A 21339-nucleotide genomic window follows, 5' to 3' on the forward strand; every position below is an offset into this window, starting at 1 on the left:
GCACATATCTTGTTAAGAGACTGTTCGGGGTACAGCCGTTCAACAGTGAAAAAACACATATATTCTTCACCTTTATGAAACTACTTTCTAGTTGATAGGGGTAAGGAGAAACAGATCAGAAGCAAACAAGAAAAATACATAAGATGTTATGTGACAATGTCTACTGGGAAGGAATCCATAGGCAGTAAGGGACTTGGGAGTGTGGAGATGGCCCGTTCAGAAGCTTTTAGGAGTGGAATCTGAGAAGTTGTCACCTTGAAGACATCCTTTACCCACCTTCCACCACCTCCCCACTCCCCACTCCTGCTCCTTCCTTCAATCATCTTTCTTCACGTGGGAAATGAGGACTGTGGGATTCTCTGGCTGGATCCCAGCACCTAGAGAGGGATCTGATCAATAAGAACTGCTCAGTAAGCATTACCTATTGCTTTGGTTGCCTTCCCCCTGCGGAGTGCTGACCTCTTGGACTGAGCTTGCAACATAGGTGTTCAGTAGGAGCTTGCTTAGTGGATTTACACGTCGAGGTTAGAACCCACCAGGATTCTTTTCCTGGAAAGAACAGGCTTCCCTCTAAGGTTTCACATAGACCCTGGGTGAGGAAAGAGCTCTAAATTGCTTGAAAAATTGATTGCTCTTTGGGCAAAACAAGAAACCTTCCTATGGAAGGGCATCATTGGGGCATATATCGGGGTCTCAGTACAAAGATGAGTGCTCAAGAGGTCAAGATGCTTAAGCAGAGAATCTGACCAGAATGTTCGTGGTACAGAGAAACAGTCTTGTTGGGAGAAGGATGACGATTGAGGCCTTGGAATATAAGCTAAATAAGCTTCAAAGGGAATACAAAAAAAGAATCAGGCACAAATCCTTTACTACATTCTTTTGCACAACTCAATTTTTGCCTAGAAAATCATACCTTACTATGCATCCCTATTGTGTTCTTCCACCATCTATTTTATTTTTTTAAGCGTTGTTTCATTTTTATGTTCACAGAAGCTTGTTGCTACAACTAAATGAGCAAAACAGCCAGTAGCAACAGAAATGCGTTAATGTCTCTCCTCAGACCTTGAAAGCATTTTCCTTAAAGGTGAACAATATTCCACATACAAGGAGGATTTCAGCACTATGTGCTAGAAATTATACTGAATGTTTCTTAATTTTTACGTAAGTCGGTCAATATAGTTTTTCAGCTTCCCCAAGTATTATTACCTCAGTGTTATAAATGACACTGAAGCAAAGGGCATATCACTCTCTTTATTCTGTGTATGTATGTCTGCTTACAGCTAAGGATTTCCTAAATTAAAGTTTTGTAAACATTAGTTCTATATCATTCTGATCACTTGAATTTTGAAAATGTCAAAACCAATCACATTAATGTAATAGAAAATACAGGTTTGAGGTGCATTGGCTCACTGTTTTATTTACTATGGATCAGTGGAGTAGAAATTCCCATCGCGGAAGAGGGTTCATTCCTGTCTCTCAGCCTCAGCAAAGTTAAACATTGCAGACCTTTCCTGACTTTGGATCTATTGCGCATGCTCTGTCCTTTACCACTATCCAATCCTAGGGGCATATAGAGCCACTCAGAGCCTTAGAGGTACGTTCAGTGAAATGGAACCAATCAGCAGATAGTGTAGCCTATTGTTCATCTGACCAAAATGCACGATGTTGAGATAGCATGGATTCTACAGACCCGTGAAGCCCATTTGGACCACAAGACACTCTTTCTTTCCATCATGCCTGCACACCTATCCTTCACTCTTCATTGGCTCATGCAGACTTTTAAAAGTATTTAGCAATAAGCATCCTACCCCCAAGAAGCTTATGATCTCATGGAGAAGATGGCCAAGCAACAGACAATCCCAACATGGTGAATGCCGCTGAAACAAATGTGTACCTGGATCTCCGTGAGTGCTAGGAGGAAAGCAACCCAAACTCAGAAAACTAGGAGAGGTGTCAGGGAAGACATTTTCCAGAAGATGGTTTCGTGTCTAACAGAGCCGTGAGACGAGCAAAGAGGAGATGAAAGGCTCAGCGTTCTATGGGGACATTTCCTTAAGTCCAGTATCTCTAGAGTTGAGTGTGAGAAGCTAAAAGAGAGGGAATAGAAACGAAAAATGGGAATTCTTGAGAGGCTTTACTTACCCTGCACAAGCCAAGCACAGGTCTGCGGGAAGTAAGCAGATGCACAGTTAGGAAAGCCCATGTCAGGAGTTAGTCACGACAGAGAAAGATTTGCATACTTTGGAAATCGTAAAAGAATGAAAAGCCCAGGTCCTTATTTCCGTGTTTTCGCCTCTGTTTTTCACATTCCTCCCGGATTTCAATTTCCTTCTGGAATCTCAGCTCTTTTCATCATCTGCTCTTGCAGGAACACTAAACTGCAAACGCAACCTTACGATTCAGCGGACTACGTCCCATGAAGATTACTGGGTACATATACATTTACTTTCGTGTTCCCTTGTGACTTTCTGTATCACTGCACACAGTTGTTACTGTGAAACAAGCATTAAAAGTCTGGGTAGATTACTGGGTTCATACACATTTACTTTCTTGTTCTCTTGGGAGTTTTGATATGGCTGCACCAATTGTTGCTGTGAAATAAACGTTAGAGGAGCCCGTGGCCCGTACGGGGATCGAACCCGCGACCTTGGCGTTATTAGCACCACGCTCTAACCAACTGAGCTAACCGGCCCCGCCGGCAGCAGGGGGCCCTACCCCTCTTGAGAAGTTTAAAGGCGAACGTTATTCCAATCACCAAAGAAACTTTTCTGAAGTTCTCGGAGCTGGAAAGAACCTACGATCTTTGCTAACTTCTTTAGGTTCCTCGGCAAATTTCTTCTAACCCTGAAATTTCGGTTAAAATACAACGCTGCGGAAGGAAAGTTCAAATGTCACCTGCTTCAGTGTTTCATGACAAGGGGTTTTAGTGACCACCCTTTTAAACGCAACGCCATCACCGTCCGCCGGTACTGTGGCCTGTCCCTATCACTCCTTTCTACTTTGCTTCGGTAGCTTCTGAGCGACCCGTGAAGAAATTGACGGAAAACGGAAGGAATTACCGCCAGTTCCTTTCCACGGGCCGTCAAGGCCAGTATAAGTCCCCACCCAGGCTCCTCTGCTCGTAACTTCTAGCACGATTCCCACTGTATTCGCCCATGTTTCCCAAAAGTGAGTATTTGATCCCTACCCCACCCCATTTTTAGCAAACTCAGGAAAACACTCTCATATTTCTATGTGAAAAGGACACTTTAGAGAAATACGTTCCATTACAGTCTTCGTGTTCGCATTGTATTTCTTCTCGATGAAACAGGTATAAGTCCATTGGTATTTTACGCACGACAAGACAACTTTGAAGCCCGACTCGTGACCTTTAGCTTAAGAAACACTCTCCGGGAGCTCTGCTGATCGCTGGGTCTTACGAGGTTGATGCCTTCTGTCCCAAAGAGAACTATTTCCCTGCGTGTTTCCGCCTGGCTGCCCACTTCTCCAGTAGAGAAACAGCTGTTCCTCGGGATTCATTTTTGGAAGTTCTTTGGGTCCTGGGTAATGGGGCCGCATCCTGTAGCGTCGACAAGGTGGTTGAATACGCAGAACACCCACAGTACCCAGGGACTAATAAATAGCTCAATAGATACGTTTCGAATAACTGAATAAAGGAAGTCTCAACCAACCCCCTTGCCGTATTACAGATGGTCCACCTCTCTGCCTAGACTATTGTGCTAATGTCCTGTTCCTTCTCCCGGCTTTTGAACTAGATTCTCACCTCTCTCTAATCCATCTTTCGCGGGGCTGGCCTGTCTTTCCGCCTCATTTCTGAAATTCTATCCATTGCCGCCTCTGTGCAAACCGACTCCGGTTAATACTTCACTCGGTATGGCTCCCCTCTTCCGCACTTTGCACTGCGAGAAATGCCCTTCCTTGAGGCAGCTGGAGGCCTCCTCCTCCCGAGAGCTTAATTGTGGACACAGCCTTCAGTAGAGGCGAAAAGGAAAGAAGGCTGGGAGACAATCGGGGAAAAACACACATCTTTTGTCTGGTTTGAAAGCTGGAGCCCGAAAACGGGAGCGAAAGGAACAAGAAAAAAACACGCTCCGGAAGTGTCTGAGATTGCCGCGGCCATAAAGCAGAGCACTAACCGCGGTATTCATAGGGGAGGGGAGCAAGGCTCCACCCCCGGGCCTGTGCCCACGGACCTAGGTGAGGACGCGCACTCCTTCCTCCGCGCCGAAATGTTGCATTTCCCAAGACCACCCTGGCCCGCCACGCCCCCATCCTGTGCCTATAAAAACTCCCGAGACCCTAGTGGGCACTGACACAAGCGGCTGCACGTGAAGAGGGACACACCGGCGGGAGAACACAGAACACCCACCCTCTCTTTAGTCACCCTGGAGGCCTCGGAGGAGGCGGTTTCAGTGATCCGTGAAGAGACCCTGAGTCTTTTACATCCCGGAGAATGACAAGAGAGCACGTACCTGGGCGACGTTTACTTTCTGGGATTTCGGGAGATGCGGTTTTCTGCACGCCAGGGGGCCAAGCCTGAGACGTAGATGGACGGCAGGGATAGGAGCTCTCTCCGCGCCACAAACGCCCCTGCTCATACCTGGGTTCCTTGATTTTCCTGCCTATATAACCGAGCCTCCCATGGCCGGGCTCTGAGCTCTCATTCTGCGGACTGGGACAAAGGGGTTAACTGTGATGCGCTTTGTATAACCCCAGGATTCTGCACTTGCCCAAGGGCGAGGCGCAAATCCAAAACCACGCACAACTGAACACCGACATCAGCTGAGTCCTGAGTGTCTCACGACATAAAATCCCTACGATTTTAACAAGAGTTGTATTTGTGCTAGCACTGTTACTGACAAACGCATGTCAGATCCCATCTGTCTTTAGCTCAATGTGTGACGTTAGACACGTCGTTTTGCTCGTCAACTTTCTTATTTGGAAAGAAAACAAGTGTTCTAGATTTGCAGAGGGCCTTTTCAGAGCTAGGTTCCAGTAGCTATACTGTAAGTTGATCTCTTGGGCAGTCCTGTTGGAGAGGAAAGAGGGCAAATTGAGAAATGAACAAACAGAGAAGTTGCAAAAGCCCTGTGACTTACAGCACAGGACAAGTCTACAAACCCTGCCATGCCACACTAAGCTCAAATTGTTTTAACACCAGCTTACTCAGACCCGATGATCCAAGATAAGACCAAAGCCAAACGGATCCAGCAACTCTGCGCAGATCTTCATGTTCCAGCAGCTAAGTTCCACTGAATAAACCTATGATTCGCCTAGTTTAGAAATTCTGGCCGTGCGCGGTGGCTCACGTCTGTAATCCCAGCACTTTCGGAGGCCGAGGCGGGCGGATCACAAGGTCAGGAGATCGAGACCATCCTGGCTAACACGGTGAAACTCCGTCTCTACTAAAAATACAAAAAAAATTAGCCGGGCGTGGTGGCGGGCGCCTGTAGTCCCAGCTACTCGGGAGGCTGAGGCAGGAGAATGGCGTGAACCCGGGAGGCGGAGCTTGCAGTGAGCCGAGATCGCGCCACTGCACTCCAGCCGGGACTCCGTCTCAAAAAAAAAAAAAAAAAAAGAAAAGAAATTCTGTCCAGTCCCTCCTGAGAAGGACCTTACTAACTTTCCCCCTAAAACTGTCCTATGAGTAGCTCCAGTCCCCAAACCCTTTAAATTCTGGTCTCTGACTCACCCTTGTTTTAGTCGGTACTGGGGCTCCATAGAGGTGGGGCTCTTTGCTCAGCAAGTTTAATAAATCCAAGGTAGTAGAATCAGTTTGTTTTCTTGGTCGTCTTTTTTTTGAGGGAGTGGGTCTTCTAAATGTTGATTCCGATCTCTGCCTATGGATATTTATAAATAAATAGATATTTGCACTCCATCATTATGTGGAACTAAAAGTGTTAAATTTAACTATCTAATTACCTCTAAAATAACCACTAAATTCAACGATCTGAAACTTATCTAATTAGTTCCACATCCTGGAATGAAGGGATGTAATAGGTAGTAACAGGTCTCAGTCTCTAATGGAGACATAATCACACAGACACCAGATGAAAGATGAGTAAAGTGGAAAGCAATAAGTAGAACAATAATTTGCTCTATGCTATGATTTTTGGAGTGAAGCAAGAAAATTAATCAAGGAAACAAAGAAGAAATCCAAGACGTAGTAGTGTTGGATTTGCATTTTTGTCATATGACACTACTTCTATTCTACAGGATTCACTTGGTCTCCATCTGACCTCCTCAGAGTAGACTGCTCTTTCCCAATCACTCCTGCAATTACCCTAGGAGATCTGTGATCCTAACGTAAGGAAGAGTTTTAAATTTACTTCTAAGTACACCTGCATGATGCCATTAGTCAGGGCAGGGTAGCTGAACAAACTCAGCTCTGAATCCTTTAAGCAGAGGTAATAATTACTGATACTCTATTTAATCGGATTCTGAACATGATGTGCCACTTTTCCTTTTGAGTCTGAAGTGACACCAGCCATTTTCACAGTTTCTTCCACTAAGAGGTCCTGGGAGAAAAGTGATAAAGGTAGATTCAAGAATGGTTAGTTCGATAAGAGAAATATAAAGGCAAGTATCTTTTTCACTCAGTTCACCTTGGTTCTCAGAGTGGGTCTATATAAAGAAATGGAACATGCTTCTGCTAATTAATATTCAGGCAGAAAAAGTCATGAATTCCACTACAAACCCATGTCCCTTCTTCCGAAGACATGACAAATTGATGAGGGTATTTTTTCTTCTGTCGGTAAAACGAAGTCTGGGATATAGTTTGCAATATTAGCAGTGCCATAGTGCAGAATTTCTCATAATTAACACTTTTTACTTGAATACATAAGAAAATAGAATTGGAATGTAAAGTTAATAAATTAATCATGTTATAAACAATATGAACATAGAAGCAAAAATTGCATGGTCTTTGGCATGCAGTCTTTGATTTGGGGGATGCATTTTTTTTCTATTGCTATCAGGAAGAAAGAACAGAAACAGTTCATATTCACATGGAATAGACAAAAGTATGCATTTATGTTCTTACTCCAGAGGTATATCAAGTCCCCTGATTTTTCATAATCTACTCCAAAGAGAATTGAACTGTCTAGACTATCAGCAAAACATTAGTACACTGTATTGATAGTATCATTTAAATCTTCAATGAGCAAGAAAGTGTCAAGTAAGTTATAGATTTTGTTAAGCCCCGCCTGCTCCAGAGGGTGGGAGAGAAACACAGAAACCATTCATCGACCTGGTTCGTGAATGAAAGTTTTTAGGATCTGTGAAATTCTGAGACATTTCCTCCAAAGTAAAGACTCACTGTTGCATCTCAAAGCTCCCGTCACTTAGAAGAGAGCACTGTGCTCACCATATTTCTTTGAGCTGTGAAAGCGGCGCGTCCCACACTTGGAGACCCTTCTCTGACACATTTACCAACAGATACTGAATTAAAATATTAACAAATTGAATCCAGCATTATCTATAAAGCATAATGCACCACGAGTTAGGGGAGATTGCCTCGGGAATAAAAAATTAGTTAAGCATTGAAAAGTCAAGTAAATGTAATATACCACATTAACAAAACAAAAAATACATGTAATCATCTCACTAGATGCAGAAGAAATATTGGACCAAATTTGCCATTCGTTCGTGGTGTTTAAAAAATATCTCAGTAAACTAAGAATAGAAGGAAAATTCCTCAGATGAATAATGGGCATTTAAGAAATTCCTACAACTAGCAACATAGTTAATAGTGGAAGAATAAATATGTACCCTTTAATATTGGAGAAAAGTGCAAAATATCTGTTCTTACTACTTCTACATTTTACTGAAAGTCCTAGCTAGTGCCAGAAAGTAAGGAACGCATGAATGAAGAATAAATGGCATACTCACTTTAGAATAAGAAAAATATATTCATTTGCAAACAACATGATCAGATACACAAAAAATCCTAATGCATCTACAAAAATAAGCATTATAAGTAAATGCAGCTATGTCACAGATTACAATATACAAAAATTAATTGTATTTCTATGTACTAGCATCAACAAAAATGGAAAATTAAATTACCATTTTCAATAGGTTTAAAACAAATGAAATATTTAGAGATAAACTTGTCAACGTGCACAAGACTTGTACCTAGAAATCTACAAAAGATGGCTGAGAAAGACTCAGGAAAACCTGAATAATTGGTGTTGTTTGCCATATTTACAGATTGAAAAATGTAATATTATTAAGATATCATTTTTTTTTCCTCTGAGTTGGTCTATAGATTTACTACAATCCCAACAAATATCCCAGCAGGAGATTCTGTTTTGTTTTGTTTTGTTTGTTTGTTTGTTTGTTTGTTTGTTGTTACAGAAATTGACAAGCTTATTCTGAAGGACCTAGAGTAACCTAAATAATTAGGAAAAGAAAAACAAAGTTAGAGGACTTACACCAAGTGATGTCAAGACTTATTATAAAGCTAAGGTAATCAAAATAATGTGGTATTGTCTCAAGGATACTTACACAGATTGATGGAATAGAATAGATAGTCCAGAAATAGACCAACGTATGTGGTCAACTGATTTATGACAGAGGTAAAATGTTATTTAATGAGTTTTTTAAACAAATGGTCCCAGGCAACTGAGTATGGAAAAAATGATTCCCTACCCTTACTTCACATCCTATACAACAATTAAATCAAAATGGTTTATATACGTAAAGCTTAACATTAAAGATATCAAACTTGTAGAAGAAAAGAAGTCTGCACATATTTGACGTAGGCAAAGCTTTTTCAGAAGGGACCAGAAAAGCATGAGCCCTTACAAAAAAAGATACACTGAATTTCATAAAATATTAAAATGCTGTTTCTTTGAAAGACAATATTAAGAAAATGAAAAGGCAAGACATAGACTTGAAATTTAATATATGTTATATGCACACATAGTTGTTATAAAACATATGTGTTATAGGTACACATATAACAAAGGACTTTTATGGAGAATATAAAACACATTTTAGAACTCAGTGATACAAACACTCAGTAAGGATAAGGGCAAAAAACTTGAGCAGGCATTTCACAGAATAAGATGCTTATATGGCCAATAGGCACACTAAAAGATGTTCAACAACATTCATCAGTACAAAAATGCAAATTAAACCTATCAAGGATTAATAGGTAACAACAGATCTCAACTCCCCTGAACGGAGAAACAATTAGTAATACAGATATTAGATAAGTTACTTGAAGGATCAATCGATGAAAAGATACTTGGGCTTATTTCCAGGTTTGTGTTCTTAAAAAGTGATGCATTCAACAGAGCATTTGAGGTAACTGCTAATTAGGGACGCTACTTCCTTCTCTTTCATCTAATGGGAGAGTGAAATCAGATTAGAACTAGAGCTTTCCTAATGAGATCTTTTCTCTCTTTCTCAGGATCCCGACTCAGATTGAAAAAGCAGAGGATGGTCACTGCCTTCCAGGTCTGAGGCTGTCTCCCAGAAACTTCGTTCCTGGCTTCGCCTTGGTAGGGAAGTTCCCGGAGGTGTTTGAAAACCTGGAAACTTAAGTGGGACATGGAACGATATTTGTGTCCCGGTTATAAAAACAGGCAGAAAAGATAAACGTGACGTGGGGAAATTAGCTCAAGCGGTAGAGCGCTTGCTTAGCATGCAAGGGGTAGCAGGATCGACGCCTGCATTCTCCAGCTTCCTTTAATCCCTAGGCTACCAATGGTATGTGGTAAATGCTTTCAGCGGACTTACCGCTCTTTGTTTAACTCAGTGTCATCTTGTTATGTACATCTTTTTTTTTTTTTTTTTAAGGAAATGATACATAGTATTCCATGCAAAAGCAAAAAAGGAAGCGATTAGTCACAAACGAGTTTCGCCAATATAGGTTTTGGGGCTTCAGCTCGAAGTTAATACAATGTATTTTCGTGGGGAAATGAAACTTTAGCGTTTTGGGTACAAAATACGAGAAGCAGCCTGGAAATAGTGTCAGGAGGCAAAAGCAGGAGACTTGAATGTGCCAACCTTTTGCTTTTATTCACATTGACAACACATGGTCAGGTAGAGGATGAAAACGTGTCTTCTATCAGATTACCTGAGAATTGGCCAGGTTCCCACCTGCACTTATACTCCTTCCTTACCTCTCTCCTGTGTAGGTAAGAGAGGTAAGGAAAGAGTATAAGTGAAGGTGGGAGCTAGCATATTAACTCTAGTGGTCGGATACACTCTCACTAAGAAAAGTGACCTTTATTCCTTCTATTCATCTCTCTGAAAGCTCGTTCTGACAAAAATGTGCTCAAAATAAATTGGGACCTAGGTCTTCCTCTAATTTCCAAGATGAGCCAAAATGTAAAAAAATGTATTTTTGAAATTGCAACACTATCCCCTATTTAAAGAAACTACATGAGGCTCTGTATTAACAACACATATGTTGACTAGCTCAACTGGCCCAAGCAGAGCTCAGAATGCTGGAGAGAGTGGTCTTTGGATAGATGACTCCAGGAAGCTCTTGTAGGTCCCTGGGACGTGCTCCTCTTTCCATCCTTCTTTCTTTCCCATCACTCAAATCTCTCTCTGACACCATTTGACTTCTCAGCATTGCCCTTTGTTAATCGTAATAGAAAGACAATGTTATTGATTACATGTTTTTCTATTTTATTTTCTTATTCATAAATGACCTCAAAAATGAATGTCGTAAATAATAAACATGTTGTTGAATTTTTGTCCCATAGGAGCAGCCTCTTTCATTCTCAGGATGTGCACTCCTAATAAACTGGGACCGTGAAGGAGGGACCTGAAGCTGCCCCAAACCACCTGCAGTTCCATGAAGGCCATGCCTCCACCCACTAATCACTCTGAAAGTAGTGCCCCTCCACTCTTCCCCAACCACATTTCCTTTCCAGGCAAAAACATTTCTATGGGTTTGTTAGACCCTAGCTTCTAATCCTTTCTTCAGTCTTTACTGATCTGAAGCCACTCTCTCCTTTGAGGCGTCTAAATTATCTGCATAGCCTTTCTCCATTCAGCAAATTTTCATTAGGCAAAAATCCTACTCGATGCTAGTTATACTCAGAGTAAAATGACTATGTTCCTGTCTTAAATGAGAATTCTTCACAGGTGGAAAGCAGATTCGGAATCCACTACAACTCCAAGGCAGTGGAGCTAATGTAGCCTCCCCTGGGCTACAGGGGAAGGCTTCTTCTGTGGGCCTGGGAATTGAAGAACTAGACAGGCATAAGAAGGGCAAGTGTGGTGCCCAATGGAGCAAGAGAAAGGGGGAGGAAGGTGACAGGGAAGGGAAATGGCAGGAGAAGCACCTACACAGCAGACACTGTATAGCCTGCATCTGTTTTTCCTTTTGGCTGAGAGATCCCTGAGCTCTGTGGTGACAATTTTCCATAATTTTTCATATAAAAAATGAAGATTATAAGCTATTTCTAGGCATTTTACCTGCATTACTATTAATATGTGTACAGCATCTAAAATAGGGCCTAGACGACAATTGCACAGTACTATTACTTGTTATTGTTGTGGCACTTTCTATGTGGATCACTGGCCTCATCCACTGTGCCTGGTGCTGAAGAAGTGCTTCAGGAATGAATCCACAGATTGAGATGAAAATTCTCAAGCTTTCTCTTTCTCAACTCTTCCAAGGTTCTCCATCACTTTCGGAGTCCTACAGGAGGAAAGTGCTATTGAAGATGCGGCGCGTATGGCGTGAAGTTCTGGGGCTGGGAGAAGCTGCCCCACTACTTCCGGGCGGCCTTGCCTGCGGGGAGCAGGTGAGGATCACAACTCTAGAGTGGGCTGGAATAGCTGTGCCCGCAAGCCAGGCAGCTCCGGGTGGTGCTTCTCCAACTGGAACGTGCTCTCTACTTCCGAGAGATGAAGAAGGCGAAATTGGGAAGTGGGGAGAGAGGTCTCCCTCATGACCTATTTTGGAAATCCCTATTCTTCACACTCTCAGGCTCATAGAACTTTGCCCAAGGCAGTATCTGAGAAGCTCCTCCCTCAATCTTGTCCTGCCAGGAGTTTGGCGACCCAAAGTACCGGCAGGCCCCTGATAACCAGGAAAATAGGTGGGGTGCGGCGTGGCCCCAGTGGGGAATTAGCTCAGGCGGTAGAGCGCTCGCTTAGCATGCGAGAGGTAGCGGGATCGACGCCCGCATTCTCCAGTTCCTTGGCTGGTTTATGTCTCTTGGTTTGTATACCCCGTTCTTTCTCCTGTTGGCAACGTCGGTGCTTCTTACCTGGGAGAAGATCAGAGGAACCTGCCCCCTCCCTGGAGCACGTGTTTTACTGCTCCCCATATAAGAGTCTTGTTGCCCCTGCTTCCACCCTCCCTTCTTTTCCACTCCTGCCACAGGTTTGGCACTTCTAGCTACTCAGGTCTCAATGCAAATTTCCCGTCTTTAGACAAGTACAGCTAGAAGTGATGCCCACACGATCTCTCAGTTCCTACTACATCTTCACAAATATCGTCTCCTCCAGAAAGTATGTCTTTAAGTTATTGGTTTGTTTTTCTCTCCCTTAGAGTGGGAGCTTCCTGAGTACCGAAACGCTGTCTATGTACACTGTGTTCAACTCACTTCATCCCCAAATGTAGAGTTAAAGTTCTGTAAAATACGGTTACTGCCTTGAACAGATAAGGAAACAGGGAGATCAAACACAGAGCAATACTTAAAAACATTATCCTGCCACATTTCTCAAATCTTAATAATAGCATTCACTAATGTTTTTGGTTTTTCTTTGTGCTTTCTCCATATCCTCTTATTATTATTACTTTTTAACATTTGACTGACCATTTTACACTTTTTTTTCAAATGACCAATCAGATTTTGCAATTTTCTAGTTAATTCCTGTGTTTCCTTCACCATTCTATTTTCTGTTTTTTTGTTTTGTTTTGTTTTGTTTTTTCGGGCTGCTGATGCTTCTTCTTCTTCTTCTTCTTCTTCTTCTTCTTCTTCTTCTTCTTCTTCTTCTTCCTCCTCCTCCTCCTCCTCCTCCTCCTCCTCCTCCTCCTCCTCCTCCTCCTCCTCCTCCTCCTCCTCCTCCTCCTCCTCCTCCTCCTCCTCCTCCTCCTCCTCCTCCTCCTCCTCCTCCTCCTCCTCCTCCTCCTCCTCCTCCTCCTCTTCTTCTTCTTCTTCTTCTTCTTACTTCTTATATTTAATGCACTGATTTATTCTAATGTTTTGTAACTTGGGTATTAAAAGGTATACTTTAAAATTAGAAAGCAGTTTCTACAGAATCCTTAGAAATATGTCATTATAAGTCCCCATTTTCATTATATTCTAAGGAGTTTGAAGATATACTTTTGATTCTTTTCTAAACTGTGCATTCGAGAATTAATCTCTTCTTGTTTACTTTTATGTTCATTCTTTCAATGTTATTTTCTAATTTTTGTGTATCATTTTATTTATCAACACATAAATATATACATTCACATAAGTATACGAGTTATATACACACGTATTTATGAATGGCAGCTGAACCACACATTAGTGCTAATACTGGTGACTAAAAGTTGGAGAACCAGATATTATGTACCTCATAAAGCGAAGCAATGGAAAGTGCACAAACCCACCCATCAGATTGTCTTGTTAAAAGATTTGAAGCTGAATCTAAGTGAGCCTCTACTTGTAACTACCAGTCTACAAGAAATAGAGTAGATTAAGAAACATGTCAAGGGGCAGGAAATAGATACAATGAAATAAATACAACATAGAGGTGTTTCTAAGGATAAAAGGCCCAGTTCCTTCAACAATTAATGGCATTAACTCTTTATGATACTATAATGGTAAATATATGTCATTATACATTTGTTAAAAAAAAAAAAAAAACCAGTATGTATAACACAAAGAGCAAACTGTAATGTAAACTGCGGACTTCAGTTAACAATAATGTATTAATAATTACTGGTTTACCAGTTGTAACAAGTGTACCATACTGATGCAAGATGTCAATAATAGGGAAAATTTTAAGAGAGGGAGAGTGATGGAGTTTATGGAAATTCTATCTACTCTGATCAATTTTTCTTTAAACCCAGAACTTCTCTAAAAAATAATGTCTATCAATTTTAAAAAATAATATCCATAAAAGAAAGACCAGGGACCTTTTATGGATGAACAGAGTCTTAAAAAACATAAAAATCTGTAGATTTTGCTTTATTATTTATAATCAGCCATTAAGAGAAATTTTTTTTGTATGGGTGACAATCAGAAAAAAAAGTTAATATTAGATCATATTTATGATCTATTACCAATTTGTTAACAAGTACATACACACATGCAAACACGGCCCTAAAATTTCCTAGTTCTCTCAAGCTATTGATTTCATCCTTATCTCTGCTGCTGAGTTCAAGAAAGTGAAATGTGTAATGGGTATCTCTCCTTTCCAATCTTCCTTCCAGTTCACAACCTAGTGTTGTCCACTTGCATGGGATGTTTCTTTTCCATCACAATGCTCTGAGATAACTAAGTCAAGGGAAGTTTGTGCAGCCCTCCAGACCCTCCAGATTTCAAAGGAAAGCCCACCGCTGCTGGTCTGGGGGAGCTGATGGCCTATTCATGGATGAGATGGACTAGGGACAGTGGGAAGCATAATGGACCAACAGCATTGTTGGAGGGGACTGGGTGAGGAAGCAGGAGCCTCAACAACACTCCCCAGTTACTGCGTGAACACTGTCTCCAGAGGGGTCTTGTAGCATCAAAAATTAAAGCTAAATGTTGATTTCTTTCTGGTAATTATTTTGTTCAGCAACCTGGAAAAACGAACAAAAATTATCTCATTCCCTGTCCTATCTAAAGTCTGAAATATTTAATTAAAATGATAAAACTTTAAAAAAGTGCTTTATTAGGCCAGGCTCGGTGGGAGGCCGAGGCGGGGGTGGGGGAAAATCACTGGAGGCCAGGAGTTTGAGACCAGCCTGGCCAAGATGGCGAAACCCCGTCTCTACTAAAAATACAAAATTAGCTGGGCGTGGTAGTGCACGCCTGTAATCCCAGCTACTCGGGAGGCTGAGGCAGGAGAACCGCTTGAACCTGGAAGGTGGAGGTTACAGTGAACCGACATCGCACCACTGCACTCTCAAAAAAAAAAAAAAAAAAAAAAAAAGTCTTTATTGAAAGTTTTAAACTTAAAAGTGCTCTCACATATAAATAAATCATTTTCTCTATATACATGGTTTTTGCCAGTATACATGTCTAGACACCCTAGGGAATGGTGGTGCCGTGGTGTGAACATGGAGTCTGGAATGGCCAGCCCCAAAACCTCCTCTTCATCAACTGTTGACTCATCAACAGTCAGTCAGTAATCATAACTTCCTTAAAATACAAGAGCCGCAGAACATTCCGGGATGTCTGTGCTAATTAATCTGGCAGTTCCTACTGTGTCTTGCCCCAGGTGTGACGTGCTCTCTTCCGTGAAATTAGTAACTACAAACTGTAATGGGAGCAAGGCAATTGATTGCCTCCGCACTCTTGCCCAAAGCGTTCTCTGAGATGTTTGGTAGTTATTTGGGTCCTTACTTGACCTTCGTGGCCTTAAAACAAAGGGAACACGGCATGTGTGAATCTGAAAGACTTGTGATAATTTTCTCATTTCCTCCAGGCTGTGTGCATCACTCTGAGTTTGCGGAGGGAACAGCCCTTTTTCAGAGCCCCCTCATGTCCAGAGTATCATCCTCAGAATGTGGGGCTTGGGCTCAATTTGAAGAGGATGTGAGGGAGAGCCAAAATGCAGGGATTGTCCCACAGTGCAGTCCTGCTTTGTAAATCCCTTCCTCTGACTAGCTTGATTTTAGGCTCTGAGAATGGATGGGGTGGGATTGCTTTTCAGTACTTTCTGCTGAGACATGTTTGTATATCCATTTCTATCTCAAGGAGCCTCTATAACAAAAGAGAAAAAACTGTCTCGGGTTCTGTGTGTGGCACATGAGTTTGAAGGATTTCTGAGGCTATTGTTCGGGACTGGCGTTACAGATGAAATATAGATTCAGGACCAGTGACGATGGGATCCTTGGCAGGCGGATATAACGCCTCGTTAAGGCCAGACTGCCCACCACTCTCCTTCTTTCTCTCTTTCCGAATTCATTTTCTATAAATTCCGCTGGGTATCAGAACCTTCCTTCGGCTGACTGGCGCTTCGCAATCTCCTCTCCAAGCCCGGATCTGTTCCCCAAAATTCTCTCGTTCATGCTTCTAGCTTCTCTTATTAGCTTCTCTAGGTTCGCGTCATCGGCTTTCCTTGTTTCCTAGGTTGAATCCCCAGTTCCAAGCGGCTCCTGTAACAGGGAGCGGGAGCCCACCCTCCCACACGCCGTGTAGCACTCTGCGTCTCTGAGAAGAAAGTGACCACCCCAGCCCAGCACAGATTTTCTTCGTCTTTGAGCACCTGCTCGGAGTTCCCGCCCCTCGTCGCTCCTTGGTTTTTCCTCATCGCCTACATACAGTCTGTTGGATGTCGGTCAAGGTATCGCCAGCCCCTGCCATGGGAACCATTTGGGGAAAAACAGATCCGATTTATTATACTTCAAAGATGCCCAATGATTCCCTGTCGTCTGTGTACCATAAAAATAAAAACAGATAAAAATAAAAAGATCAATGTATTCGACATCTGCACCCAGGCGTACAGCTCTGAGGTGATCAACTGGGAAGCGACTGTTGCCCACCCAGAGGGAAGAAAGGAGCAAAGCCGGAGAATGCGGACGCGGACCCTGCAGGCCGCTGCCTCCCAAGTGAGCGGGTTACAAATTCTGCTAACCCCAGCCCTCACCCCGCTATTGGCTATTTGAGGCATGTGGGTTTTTTTTCCGGACTTGAAGTCTTGTGTTCCACCTGGTTTTTCGGGACCACTCAACATTCCTGAGCTCCACCCCTGCCAAGGTGGAGCCAGCACAGGACTGCAAGCGGAGTCTCCAGACTCATCCAGAAACAGCCACTGCGCGGAGCCGGGAGCGCGTGTCAAAGGAGCACCCACACAGACAGTTACTGTGGGAAAGCTCTGGGCCCGACAAGATTCCACTTGCTTGATATTTCAGAAAAGAAGGAATTATACCCCAGCTGTAAAGGGAATGTGGGTTACAGCTGTAACAAGTACCAGGAAAGTAAGCTTTCCTTGCAAAAGTTGCCCTCTCTGAGGCTCGAACTCAGGACCTTCAGATTATGAGACTGACGCGCTGCCCACTGCGCTAAGAGGGCGACGAAGTGCGGCCGCCCGCCAGATTCCACAGGAATTTCCTAATTTCTTTCCCCAGGCGGGTTATTTTGGGACTTCAGTTTTCTTCGCCCAAGGTCGCTAGTTCTCCAAGATTATTTCCAATAGGCACGCGTAGGCTCCTTTTTAGCCCATCGGAAGAACCTCACAGTCGGAAGCCATAGTGTACTGAACAATTATGCCTGACCTCATTTTCTATTGATCTGGATCTTCGTCCCCTCAGATATATTAGGCAATAATTACTGTCCACAGTTTCCTTAGTTGGAATAGCGGGCTCTCACTAAATGGTAGTTGAATGAATGAAAAGCTCCCAAACATGCCTGCAGTTTACACTTACCTGTCTTAATTTAAATTTGCATTTCCACTTGCGTCACCTGAGATAGTCCCCTCAAAATATCACCAACTGATTTTATGATGAGTCTTCATGTTTTCTTCACCTCTATGCTCCAAAAACCCTATTAAAGATTTTATTCCCATAATTTCATTTAGTCCAATTTATTTATTTATTTATTTAGCCATAAATCTATACATCATTATCCCCATCTTACTGATGAAACTGAGGAGCAGCAGAACTAAATCCACAGCTGATAACGGGCAAAACCAGATCTTGAAAGCAGATTTTGTTTTCCAAAAAGTGTGCTGCGCTCTTTCTCCCTCTGGATCGTGTAATCTCCCCTTTTCCTCTCCACACCACCACACTCATTTGTTAAGCAAATAGCTATAGAATTTTAGATTCGTTGGTCCATTCAACAAACTTCAATTCACCACCTGCCATGTACCCGGCATTTATGTTCTAGATTTCCAAGGCATCCTTGGCCCTTTATCCCTAACATCCCTACAAACACCTTAAATCATTAGTTCTCAAAGTGCGGTGCCCAGACCCACCACATAATTCTCGAGGAGACATTCCATTTCAGGTACTGTGCTACCTGAAGGCTTTGAGGATTCAGAGGAAATTGAGCCATCCCTGACCTCAGGAGCTGACAGGACAAACTGTCGTGTCTGGTCCGATTCCTATACTCTCAAACTTCCGGATTCTTATAAATGTATCTTCCTAAATATTTTATTTTGATACTGTAACTCTTCCGCTCTGTACTAGTTTGCTAGGGCTGCCATAATAAATATCACAGACTGAGTGGCTTAACCAACAGAAAATTTTCTCAGTTCTGGAGGCTAGAAGGGTTGTTAGCTTTGGTTTCTCCTGAGGCCTCTCTCCTTAGCTCGCAGATGGTCACTTACCTTCTTGCTATATTCTCCCACGGTCTCTCTCTCTACACGTATTTCCATCTTTTCTTATAAGAACACCTATTGGGAGTTAGAGTTTTGACATGAATTTGATGACAGGTGGGGCGGGACAAAATTTCACCATAACAGGCTCAAAGTTGTTTACATTTTCACCTTCATATTTGCAGTAGACTTTGTTACTGGAAAGCACTACTTGCTTTTTTTTTTCTTAACAAGTATTTTAAAGCCCCTTAATTAAACAGACCATATACCTTTCCTTATCTAGGAATTCCCACTCCAGTGCCTGGTCCACACATCCATTATTTCTCCTCATCTCCATTCTTCAAGGCCCATTCTTGATTCTTTCATTCTTATTTGAAAGAATGTAGCATGGAGGAATGTAGCATACTAGTTTTTCCCTCTGAATTGCATGACTCATTGTCGGTAACTATCTTATGGTTTTTGCTGTTATGACATTTAGTATGGATGTGTGGTATCTTTCATTAATATCCTCCATCTAGTAGTCACCGTTTCCATAAGGAAGTGCAGCCAGTGTGAACTACAGTCCAAAACCTCACATATGCATAGACTGGTTATGTAGTCTAAAGAAATTCCTGGCTCTGAGTCCTAATCCTGAAGGTAGTGGTAAACTTCAGCCCTTTGCTGTCTTATTCACTTAGGTTCATGCCAGGATTATGGGGCCCAATGCAGGTCCCAGGAAAAAGAGGGAGGGATGTAATGCTAAAGCTGTTCCTATTTCTACCCGCCAGGTTTGTCGTTGTTGTTGTTTGTTTTTCAGGTGGAAGCTCAACAGCATCCATGCCATGGGTGATTGATGCTGTGTTTCTCTAATGTTAGCAGTATCTTTTTCTAACGAACTCTCTCCTTGTTGATCTCTTGTCATCTGTCTCGGCCAATGTCAGTAAGGGGTCTGCATGTAAAAATGCTCATAGGTACTTGAGATGTTCATCTTTTCCTCCTTGTTTGGGTGAATTGTTTCTTTCTTAATTTAGGGAAGTCCCTTCTCTCCATTTTCATATTCCAAGCCAATATGCTTCTCTTAAAAAACCTCTCCTTCGTGCTACAGCCTCTCCAGACTCTTTTCAGGTCTTGGCTTAGATCTTTGAGGGGAAATTTTTGCAACACAACTACTTTCTACTTTGCTGCACACCTCCATTTAAGCTCAAATACAGACCCAAAATGATAAAAAAAATATATATATATACATTTGCATCTGCAGATATATACCTCAATGCAAATAGAAAACTGTGGACAATAGAGCAGTGATTATCTGCTTTCTGCTCTGGTTTTGTACAGTCTTCATGTGATAATTTGTTGAAAGCAGACAAGTGGGAGCTATAGGCCAGAACAAGACATTATTCTATGAGAATAATTGGGGCACAGGAAATTCATGGTTTATTCATAGAATACATACTTTTTATTTTATTTGCCATTTCTAAACAGAAATTACATCTCATTTGCACTCATACTCAGAAATCGGAAATGTTGGGAGAAAAGCTGAGGCAGGGCTTGCATGTCTGACATAATGTAAAAGAGTCTTGGAACATGTCCTGGGTCCAGGGTCTAAAACCCTTCGTGGCCTTTGGAACACCAAACTCTGTGCTAAAGGGCGGAAGGCTGCCCTGCCACACCACAATCTAAGCCCAGGGCATACAGCCCCTCATGGCTTGGATGGAATCCAGGGCTCAGGGTATAAAACCCCTCCTGGCCTCTGGAATGTGTCTAGACTTGCTGGCTCCTTGCTTCTAGCACTCCCAGGCTCATAAAACGATTGTATCTTAAACTAGAAGAACATGCTCCCCATTATCTCAAGTAGGAGAACATGTTCTGTATGCTGCAAAGGAAATGCTAAACCGTCACAGCTATAGTTCATGCGCTTGATGCGCTGCTTCCTTTCAACCCCCACATCCTCACCACCTGCTTCTTTGTTTGATCACCAATGGATAGTGTGGGCTTCCAGAGCTCAGGGCCTTTGCAGCCTCCACACTAGCTTTGGCCCCTTGGACCCACTTTATGCACTCTTAAACTTGTCTTGTCTCATTCCTTTGACTCTGCCGGACTTCGTAGCCCCCACGGCCTGGTGTTGGGTCTGGCCACCCCAATAGGAAATGCCAAGTGGCTTCTTTATATTATGCACTGCTATGGTTCGAATACCCGTTTCAAACCTCATGCTGAAATTTGATCCCTAATGTTAGAGGTGGGACCTAGTAGAAGGCATTTTGGTCATGAATAGATGAATGCCCTCCTTCTGGGGTGAGTGTGTTCTCACTCTATTAGCTGTTAGAGCTGGTTGTTAAAAAGAGCTTGGCACCTCTCCCCCAACTTGCCTCCTCTCTTGCCATGTGACCTCTGCACAAACTAGCTCCCTTTCAACTTCTGCCATGAATGGAAGTAGTCTCCAGGCCCTCACCAGATGTAGATGCCGGTGCCAAGCTTCATGTACGGTCTGCAGAACTGTGAGCCAAATAAACCATTTTTTCTTTATAAATTACCCAGTCTCAGGTGTTCCTTTTAGCAACACAAAATAGACTAAGGTGTGTACATTTTTGTACCTGTCAAATGTGGTTAGAATACCAAATGAGGTACTGCCTCACAGATCCCTGAGATGTCATTACTTGGCATAACAAAATCATAATATAGATATCATAATAATGCATAAGCAGACAGGGAAAAATCATAATAATAACAAAGCTCATTAAGAGACAGCCACATAAGTTTATCAGTTAGTTCTCTCTAAACTCCGTAATATGAATGTGGCTAATCTCCGGGATTTAATAATACGAAAAATATGTTTTGGTCTCCCAGTGTCATTTTAATCTTATTCAGTAGGATACATTCTTTCCCTACCTCCATATGAGGACATACACAGTTTTATGCCTCATCCCAGGC

The 21339-nt window shown here is 42.4% G+C and overlaps 2 long non-coding RNA genes and 3 other non-coding genes across 6 annotated transcripts in view; 2 read left to right on the forward strand and 3 right to left on the reverse strand.

The window, feature by feature from the left end:
* LOC129060165 (uncharacterized) overlaps positions 1-2724 on the reverse strand; it is a 56907-nt gene extending 54183 nt beyond the window's left edge. The window contains exon 1 of one of the 2 annotated variants that reach the window (XR_008526643.2): positions 2143-2724. This is a non-coding gene — a long non-coding RNA (uncharacterized LOC129060165). The remainder of the gene's footprint in view (positions 1-2142) is intronic. The other variant, XR_008526644.1, reaches the window with a different exon arrangement.
* Positions 2619-2692, reverse strand: TRNAI-AAU (transfer RNA isoleucine (anticodon AAU)). The gene has a single exon. It is a non-coding gene; the product is annotated as a tRNA-Ile (tRNA).
* LOC129060163 (uncharacterized) lies at positions 2672-14721 on the forward strand. The gene is made up of 4 exons (XR_008526634.1): positions 2672-3168; positions 9419-9509; positions 11647-11774; positions 14402-14721. It is a non-coding gene; the product is annotated as an uncharacterized LOC129060163 (long non-coding RNA).
* On the forward strand, positions 12095-12167 carry TRNAA-AGC (transfer RNA alanine (anticodon AGC)). The gene has a single exon. It is a non-coding gene; the product is annotated as a tRNA-Ala (tRNA).
* Positions 14722-17116: 2395 nt separating the features above from the next.
* Positions 17117-17189, reverse strand: TRNAM-CAU (transfer RNA methionine (anticodon CAU)). Its single transcript has one exon. It is a non-coding gene; the product is annotated as a tRNA-Met (tRNA).
* Positions 17190-21339: the final 4150 nt, after the last annotated feature.

The sequence above is a fragment of the Pongo abelii genome, chromosome 5 (assembly GCF_028885655.2).
Source record: "Pongo abelii isolate AG06213 chromosome 5, NHGRI_mPonAbe1-v2.0_pri, whole genome shotgun sequence".
NCBI lineage: Eukaryota > Metazoa > Chordata > Mammalia > Primates > Hominidae > Pongo > Pongo abelii.